This window comes from Acanthisitta chloris, unplaced genomic scaffold (assembly GCF_000695815.1).
Source record: "Acanthisitta chloris isolate BGI_N310 unplaced genomic scaffold, ASM69581v1 scaffold809, whole genome shotgun sequence".
NCBI classification, from domain to species: domain Eukaryota; kingdom Metazoa; phylum Chordata; class Aves; order Passeriformes; family Acanthisittidae; genus Acanthisitta; species Acanthisitta chloris.
The window spans coordinates 36309-46429 of record NW_008690608.1 but is presented as its reverse complement, the minus strand read 5'-3'; the positions used below and the strand labels follow the sequence as shown (position 1 = coordinate 46429).

Genomic DNA, 10121 nt, shown 5'->3' with positions numbered 1-10121 from the left:
ATGCTGTATTTCCAAGATGTATTCTTACTTTCTCCCAGAAGTTTACTGGGTGGCCTAAAGCATGCAAATCACAACCCCTTTCCCTCTCAGTCCTCCCAGTTTCAGAACAGGGAAAACCTCACTCTTCTGTAAAGCACTCTCAGACTTACTGCCAATAAGTGCAATGTAAGAAGCAGGTATTTTTACAACCTCTCTCTTCACTGTAGGAAATCCCACACAGATCAGATATCTAAAAAGGGTGACTATAACTAAAGTTTGTATTAAAATATCTATATAAAACAGTGTCCTATAATGCATAACTCAAAAATAGGTTTCTTCTTTCTCTTCTCTTAAATTAATATGAAACCCAAATCCTAAAAGGAATTATATGCATGCTTAGCTTTAATCACAAGTAATCCCACTGATCTCAATCAGAATACTCCTACAAGCCCATTAAGAAATAAAAGGTCTTGCTGTTTACTGTAATACTAGTAGGCACAAGAACAAAACACATATCCAGCTACAAGTATGTTCTTTTAATATCCATATGGATTCAACCCAATAGATGATACCTATCTTCCGGTCCACTAAAGGTCACTGCATCCCAGATCTGTAACAGGCTGACCTATTTTGAGATTTCTCCAAACATAAAAAGCACTCCTGCTACATGCTGCAGTCACCATAAAGATACTGCCTGCCATGGCTGATGAAACCCTCTGCCTGCATTATTAACGTGACAGCAACACATAACACCAGAGGCCTGCCCCATACTCTCTTCAGAGCAAACAATATACACATAAAATTTAGTGGTCAGACAAGTGTATTTACTTTAGCTACCCCAGCAAAAAGAGTGTCTCCAGCCCTCTAAAATAAACTGAGAGTGCTATAAAGTTGGGTTGGTTTTTTTAATAACTAGATTGAGATAACTTAGGAAATAGATAAAGTTTAGCACAAAGTTGCAATCTTAAAAATTATGCCCTAACATCTGTCATTTTATCAGTCTACCACTTCTCAACAGGGCCAGAAAAATGCAATGGTTGCTTTCCATTCCCATTACATTTTGGAAATCTACCAATGTCAGAAATTGCTTGAGAGCAGGGAAAGCAGAAGCTCTTGAATGAAGACTAACAATTGAGGCTACTCCCTCCTAACTTCAAAGCTCAGTATTTTTCATGTTATTGGGTAACACAACACACAAGAATAATCCAGGACAGGTTCTCTCTCATGAAGAGTTAGTCTGTAATTCAGTGTGCTTTAGCAGTAGTCCTGACGTGCTACTCATCTGTTAAACTGTTCCAAGAAGGCAAAACACCTTTATCAAAGTATCAGCCACTAGATGGGGCGTTTCCTATCCTACTTAAAACAGACTGATCAGAAAGTCCATTTTAAAAAAATTAAGAAGGCTACAGAAAAGCTGTAAAAACATTTCCTACACAAGTGCAATGACACATTAGGTTCCATGCAAAGTGTTTTATGAGGAAAAATGCTTTCTTTGGCTACAATTAAACATAATACAAAAGCAACTCCATGTCTCCCCTTCTAATTCCTAGGTCTACCCACATCAAACCCTGCAATTTCTGCAAGCAGAGATGTAGCATTACATGGCAAGAAGATGGCTAAACTACCCACTAGTTTTGATTTACTTGTACAATCAGTCTGTTCTGAGCATGCCTCTACCTGAACCTTCAAGCATACCAAGCTAGAGCCTGACATACTCAGGCTCATGCTCAGGCTTTGATAAACAAGCAAAGAATGACCTACAGAATGGTTTCTATTTACAACTGTGTGCCTCATTACAGATTCACCATCAACATATTTTTTGTTCAAAAAAGTTTGCAAAAGACCCTAAAACACTGCCATCAAGCTGGGTCCAAGTCCAAGCAAAGCAGAAGATTCTACGTGGCTCAAGCCCCTCCAAAACTACCTATATTTAAAATATGTATAAAGAAAGATTAATATATATTGCAACTCCTGTACATGAATGTGCAATAAATACAAAACTCATTAAAAATTATAAAGTGACTTGGTGATTGAGTCCACACAGTGACATTAGCTGGAGAAGTGTACAGAATGGATTGTTCCAGTATATTAGGGGCATCATAGATTTTACATATGTTGTTAAATTTCATCAGTTTGGGACCAGCGAAGCTGCAAGCAGTGCCTACAAAAACTCAAGACCCTCTCCAAAATCTGTGTAAAAATAACTATAATAGGCTAATATGCTTAAAATCCCCCTTTACTCCTCACAATCTGCCTTCAAAGATGTGGAGCTGGAAGGTTTTAGTCAGCTGAGTACCTGCTCAAAAGAATATCTTAAATGCACAACTTATTCAGAACCAGCATGGTCATGGAATTGGGATAAAGTAACCCAGTACCATTCTTTCTGGTTTCCTGTGCCAAATGAATCTGCTTGATGTGGACTATTACTTTATTTATATCAGCTGTGGCTGAACAAATGCCCATCAAAGGAAGGAGTGGACAATACATGAGGCACTGGAAGAGGGAAATACATCTTTTAAAAGAAAAATAACTGCAAGTATGAACCCGTCTTTCCAACCTGAGCCAGAGATGGAAGAAAGTCTAAATGCCAACTCAAACTATGACGGAAGGGTAAATTTCAGATAAACTCCTTTCAGCTTAACCCGCCGAAGCTGTTTTCAGTTCTGCCTGAAAACACTGCAAGACATAACATTCCCCATTATGCTGAGCAGTTTTACTGAGCACAATGTGGCCACAGCTCGTGTCACTTTAGGGCACAGGGAGGTCGGCAGTGATAACTGCTTCTCTAGCGATGCCCTCATGGCAATGTTATGTCCAGCACCATCCACATGCATTTCACTGAGGTTAAAACATGACTCCCAGTATCACCCTTCCTATCCTTACCGCTTCCAGCACAGACTTAGCCCTAAAATTTGACTTTGATTTTTGACCTCGAAACACATCAATGTGTGCAACCTTGCATGGTGCCTTTACAGTAGCACCTACAGTCCTCACCACTGGCCCTCTCAGACTGCTAAATAGACAAGAGGAAGGAACTGTGCTCTTACTTGTGGTGGTCCTGTCAAAAGCAGCTGCCTGGGGTGAAAATTCCTGGCACCAGATGCCTCCCCCTGATTGCTGAAGTCCGCGTGGTGCTGTCGGGCTGTCGTCCACTGCTTGTAGCACAGAGACTGCTCTTCACTGTCCTTGTGACGCAGAGGCCTTAGAGAGCTCAGCCAAGACACATCAGCATGAGGCAGGAGGGAAGAGGAGGAAGGCAAATTCCCACTTTTCTGCGAGCTCAGGAGACAGTAGGCAGCTTTGGACAGGATGACGATGCGTGGCAGAGCAACACGGAGAGCTCTGCTGTCCTTGGCGGAATGGGCAGGCCACTGAAATGTCTGGGACACTGAAGGCATTTACCTCTCTTATCCAGATTTTAGTAGAATATACCCACCCCATTTATTCTGCAATATTTTGGTGAAACGATTTAACAGTTCTCTTGTAAGAGAAGAGATTTGTCCCCACCTCAACTTCATGTCCTTAACTGCACCATTCCTTTAAGCAGCCAAAAGGTCACTGAGTTCTGAAAAGAGTGTGGCTGTACTGGACTACTACCATCCTGTGCCACCTATAGTAACATAAAGGTAATTTTTAAATCCTATTCATTATTTTTTTCAGCCTTGCTACTTTATAACATGTCCATCTAAATCCCTTCTTCTGTACTTACCTTCTGCTAACATAATTCAAGAAAGCACTTTGAGGTTCTGAGAAAGAAGTCAACTGTGTAAGTTTCATATCCATTATCTAAGTCACCCACATATCAGTGACCCCTCCAGAAAAAGAGTTTCAAATATACAATCTCTTTATTTACCATTGTAAATGGAAGACACGAGGCATATTACACTAATATGATAAACACTAACACTGCATATGGGCATCTGGAAGTTGTCACTGTTTTATAGATGCTTGCTTTAGATACTGGACACTAAATTTGTTCTTCCCTCCCACTGTCAGACTTGTGCACATAAAGGTAGCAATAGAGACTCAGCAGCTCAGAATATGTAAATGACAAGTGTCTGCAATAACAAGTCATCCAATTTAATTCAGATCCATTGGTTTTGTTCAGGAGTAAATTGAGTCAGAGAAAGAGCATAACAGTGTGGCCAAACAATGGCTTGTGAGATGGATTTACAGACCATAAGCCATTTGGCTACACTTGCTGTAAGTCTGGATGTTTTTTCCTCCTGACAGATTTTAGTTCTGCAGTCTGGAATAGGCAAGTTTATTCTAGATAGGCATATAAGCAAAATTAAGGTCATGTAAGAACTGGAAATTAAAAATAGTAATAATGAGCACATTGTAAAGGAATGCACTTTGCACTTCTTTTTGTTAGAACAAAAGAATGGTTTGGGTTGAAAGGAACCTTTAAAAATCATTTAGTCCAATCCCCCTGCTGAGAGTGTGATGTTTCCTTTTTCCAGTCACTGGAGACTTCTCCTGATTGCCATGACTTTTCAAATATGATGGAGAGTGACTTGGCAGCTGCATCAGTTCTCCCTGCTCATGATGATTCTCTTGACAGAAAAGGCCATCTCTGTCAGCATGGCAGTATGAGAGCCCACGGGCAAAAGATGAAGAGCTGAAGCCTCATTTAGCAGTCAATTAAGCAAAAGAAACTTAATCTCTGAGGTTATCAGCACCTTCATGCTTCCTTAGGAGCTGATAACTTAGAAGCACCTAGGATAGGAGGACTTTCTCTCCTGTATTTCTGATATTACAGGCCTTTTGATGCTGGGAATTTACTGACCAGCAGGCAGGGATGGTAGCAGCAGTCGTTTCTGAAAGGTGCTACAGGCCTTTTGATGCTGGGAATTTACCAGCCAGCAGGCAGGGATGGGAGCAGCAGTCGTTTCTGAAAGGTGTCTCTCAACCTGAGTACATGAACACAAAAATATGCTGATCTTCCACCAGGGGAAAGAGGTACCTCATGCATCTCCATGGTGCAAAGTTAGGCCTTCTTCAAAGACACCAGGGAGTAAAGACTGTGTTCTTGAAAGCAGCATCCTTTCTGATGAAGCCTTAACAGAAAAACTGGGCTAAGAGCAGCCAGAGAGTTGCATGGCCACATTCCCTGCTTAGATGGCAAGAGGAGAAAAGGATGTGAAGCCACTTTAAGCCCTATTTACATTATCATATAATATGACTATTTTTATGATTCTTTTGCTGTGTCTTCATCATGTCTATATTGCAAATATTACTAGATCACACTGACTGTCACCAGGACTTATCCAGGAAGGACTGGGTTGGGAATACCTGTCAAAATACTGTTAAGATCACACTGACTGTCACCAGGACTTACCCAGGAAGGACTGGGTTGGGAACACCTGTCAAAATACTGTTGTTTTTAAACAATAAGCAGAGTCAGCAAATTGCCTATTTATTTTGAAAACACTCATTCAAGAGCCCTCAGTCTTCAGGTCTCATTACAGATGCCAGGCATATAAGAATAGACAGTACATCTTAATTTGCAAATACTGGGCTAAATGCATGGATAGCTATTTCACTTCACTATGCAAGTAACTAAATGTAAAATAGATTTCAAAAAATCAAAAGTCCAGATGAAAAACACATTTCCCAGAGCAAACATTTTCAGCAGCCGCTGGGATTGGTTATCCTGACTTCTGGATGATGAACCTAAGACATCTCTGACACCTCAGGCCTGTTTCTAACAGATACTGCACTCCAGGATACCCAGGCTGCAAATTCATACTTTGTTTGTTTACTAACTGAACAAGAATGAAAATAGATGAAGGCCACAATGACCTCCAATGCCAGAAAGGTACCACTCCAGTTTACAGCCTCATCATGTAATTGAATTATCAACAGTACAGAATTCCTCTTTATCCTCTTTATTTATTTCCTGATTATCTGAGTTCTTCATATATTTTTGGCACTACATAATCACAGCTTCAGAAGAATACACAAACCAGGAGTTAATTTGGCTTCTCCATCTAAATTTTATGAACCTCATTTAACAGCAAGAACAATAACAAAAAAAATCTCAGGCCTTTGTACATTTGTAACTTCCCTCACCAAGACTAAACACAGAGAGTTCTATACCGACGTGCTGATCCCTCTTCCAGCTTCACACAATTGTGCTATGCCTCAGAAAAATTAGCAAATTACTCTGAAAACAAGTACAAGCAAGCCACTGTGGTCTCTGTGTTCATCACCAAATAACAGATGTACCAGTCTGTGTCAGAGCTGCAACGACAGTAAACACTGACTGAGGGCTGCTTTCCATAGCAACAGAAAGGGTCACAAAGCTTTACAGCTTCTAGCATAGCAAAGAAACATCCACAATGTTTCAACTAGAATGACTGTGGTCTCAACTTTCCCTCTCACATCCTATACCACTTCTTTCTTTCTTTTTGTCTGTTATTTAGGGATGGATTATTTAATAATTCCATGATCTTTCCGGCAGCTTTCCTCTCCTGTCCTTCACGGGTCAAAGGTATTGAAAAGACAATAAAGATGCCTTTCAGCCTACACCTTTCACTATGTGGGAAAGCTAATAAACACGGTAACATTACACAAGCCATGAGAACTTGTTTTATTAGCCAGTGTAGTGCAGCTTTTAATTTAGCATTTAGCATAGTTACTATAACAAGAACATTAGCTGCCCCAAACAGGTTCTTTCTAACTGGTTTATAATATCATACTGAGAAGAAAGATTAAAAAAATAAATAAATAGGTGAAACTTTTTTAATGCTAATCATTGAACTCATGTTGTTAAAGCCGTGGATTGTACTCATCTGGAGGAACCGGATTAGCAAATGCATTTCATTATCTTTCCCAGTCAGGTGTATTTTGTGCAATGTTTTCTCATTAACACAGTAGAGCTCTGTCTGGGTTGCAAACATTACTCTAGGGAACACTTATGTTCGGTTAAACAAAAAGCCAAAGCTCCTTTTGCTTAATAGAGAACAAACAGGTCAAATGTGTATTGTCTTTTTATCATAGCTGCACTTATTTTATGAAGTTTCAAGATATAAACCCAACAGTTTGGCCTTACAGGCATGAGAACACTTGCCACAGTTCAAGGCCAACTCCAGAGAAGCTCCTCAGCAACCTTTGTTCTACTAAGTTACTAAAGGGCATGTATACATCCAAGGTGAATTTTTTTTTTTTTCACCGCAGAATACAATTGCTAAGTGTATTGGCTTCCAGACTGGTTTTCTTCCCTAAGCCCCATTCCCTCCCGCCTCGGTGAAGCAACCTTTTGGACTCCTTGCTTAAGAAAGTGCAGTACAAGCATAATGTAAATTCTTTTAACACACTGAGCACTACCTGCAAGTTTCAGAAAGATCTATGGTTTCTTGAAAATTAGAGGTGAAAAAGTTAGCCACTGTTCCACTGATGTTGCAGTACCACTGTGTGAAACACAGGAACTCCTTTCCTGAGAAGGTATTCTCCCACTGCAAATGCTGCTTTATCACATCCATCCTAGCTTTCTTTTTTAGTCTCTCCACTTCTTTCCAGGTTGGTTTTGTTTTATCTCATGTTGCCTGACTGCTGCTTACCTAGCCAAGGATGAGAACATTAACAGAACTTCAACAGACCACAGCAATGGTAATGGAAAATGCCCACTGAAGCTTCCTACAGAAAATCTGCATAACATACAGTGCAATATCCTCTCCACAAGACAGATGAAACTGAAGTGACTTCACAGTCATCACTAAAAAGCAAAAATGCCAATGTGCACTCCAGTCCTGCATCTTACTGAATTCCTAACACCAACATGTAGGATAGAAAGTGATTCACATTTTAATTTGAAAACTGGTCAATTAATTTATCCATTTTTCTTCACTTGTTTTAGACAAGAACAGTTCATTTTTCAGAGCAGAGAGCAAAGTGGTCCTGCCCTCAACTGCCAAGCTTAGTTTTCAAAGTCTGTGGATATAGCAGATGTTCTTCATTTAAAAAAAAAAAGAAAAAAAAAAGTATGCCCTTTGACATTTAAAATGAGGTCTCTTGGAGCTGAATGTGGTAGTCTTTTCAGGTTGTTGCATTTTGGTTTCTTTGGGGTGTGAGGAGTGGGTGTTGAAACATCCAGTTAGCACAGCAACTTGGAAAATAATGAGAACAATAGGAAGTTGAAAACTACAAAGATTGAGTCTCCTTTTTAGCTCTAGAAAATAAGCATTGCCATTCCTTCAAGGATAAGAAAAAACATACTTCATTGACTTCAACTCCAGTTGCTCACAGTTACTCCATTCACTGCCTAAAGAAACTGAGAGGTTGGTATTAGAAAAAAAGGTTGCTGACCATGTGGATGTAAACCCAGGAGGACAAGTGCAGAATCATCAGACCTCCAGTATCAGAGAAGTTCCCATATCCAATAGTAAGAAATATATAATGTGTTAATATTTTAGTATCAGTTAATACCTAGGTGACATGCATTGTCTGTGACAGATTTTATTATGACTTTAACTTATAATATATATATATTAACCTATTGCTCTTCATTTTGCAAAGATTAAACTTCCAGTTGGATCTATATTATTGAAACAGATTTGTCTTCATTTTCTCATTTATCAACACAAATGACAGAAAGATGCCCAAACACAATGTTACTGATTCTTGGCACAGTGCCATTCTGTGTTGACATCTGTAACCAGAGAACCAACAGCTGAAAAACCATCCTCATTCCACAGAAATTAATTTGGCAATGCAACGAATTGAATAAAAATTATTTCACACAAAATCAGTTCAATAAACTGTTGCCCTAATTAACACTGGTTGGTTTTGTTGTTTTTGGGGGTTTTTTTAACAAGCTCCAACAGAGAAGTTTAGCATGATGCCAGGAGTTATATAAGGCTGAGTTTGTTTTTTCTCTGTGTGTAGATTGAGCCTTGATGCACATTTTAATTTTTTTAAGAGAGAGATAGGTGATCTGCCACTAGAGCATAAATTGTTAATAAAGTGTAAATGTGTTTTACACATGGATTCTGTACTGTATCTGAAAACATAAGAATCACCTTTGAGCCACCAAATATTGTCTGAAATATTGCCCCACCACATTCCTTTATGAAAGGCAAAATATTTTCATCCCCACTTTACACATGGGTAAACTGAGGTACAGCATGGTTAATGGTCTGCTGTTGCAGAAGGGGCTGTAAACCACCTGCAGGAAACATGGATTTTAACAGAATCTGGAGGAAGCTCAGCACTTCTAAAGACAAGCTCAGAAATCACTTTGTAGGAAAAGTTTCACACGACCTCTCACACTCTCACCATGCAGTGCCCTGGTCACCCGATGATGCTACTTGGCTACTTCCACATCATTTAGAGGCCAACACAGCACCCTGGACATTCTTCCAAATAAACGGCTTTTCTCTTTCTTTCTTTTTTTCTGCCCGAGTCCCCTCCCCAGGAGCCGGGCTGTCCCCCCTGGTGCGGTGGGTGTCTCTGGAGCAGCCAGAGCAACGTGACTCGCAGGACTTCCCCAAATCCTTCCAAACCAAGGGGGAAAACGCGGGTGGCGAGCAACCTTGGGGAGGGCGGTGAGCTGCGAAGGCAGAAGATGAAACCGCTGCTTCCAAATCCTAATTACACTTAGCGGAGAGTAAGTAATAGTCACTAACCTCTTCAGCTCACAGAGGAGAAATGTGATCCTAATTCTCCTCTGCTCCCGGCAGCTCCTGCTTACACAACGCTCCCTAGCTCCGGCGCATCACCGCCCGCCTGTCCTATCGCTGCCGCCGCCGCAGCTCCCCCTCGGCCAATGAGGCTCTGCAGGGCGGGCTGTAGCCGGAGGAAGCTGGGGCAGCCGCGGGGAGCTCTCGCCTAGAAAACACCAGGTAAGCTGCACATGGCTAGCAAAGGGGCTGACACCTCCCCGGAGACCCCTGCGAGACGCCTGGTTAAGCCCACGCAGAGGTCACCCTGGTGTACTGTTTCCAAGTAGATAAACTACTTATCAGTAAAATGCCAAATATGCCTCAGTAGCTGCAGCTGTAGAGAAAGAATAAGGGGGGAAAAAAGGAGCTTAAAGTTATATATCTATTGAAATCGGTCACGGTGGAATGCTGAACTAACAGATTGCAAGGATGCTTGGCATAATAGCAAAGATAGGGCCAGAAGGAAGAACAAACAGG

The 10121-nt window shown here is 40.7% G+C and overlaps 1 protein-coding gene across 1 annotated transcript in view; it reads right to left on the bottom strand.

Annotated features, from left to right (window-relative positions):
- Positions 1–9680, bottom strand: part of BLVRA (biliverdin reductase A) — a 29122-nt gene extending 19442 nt beyond the window's left edge. Inside the window, exon 1 of the mRNA XM_009081860.1 lies at positions 9609–9680. The gene's annotated coding sequence lies outside the window, so the exon portion shown is untranslated. The remainder of the gene's footprint in view (positions 1–9608) is intronic.
- Between the last annotated feature and the right edge of the window lie 441 nt (positions 9681–10121).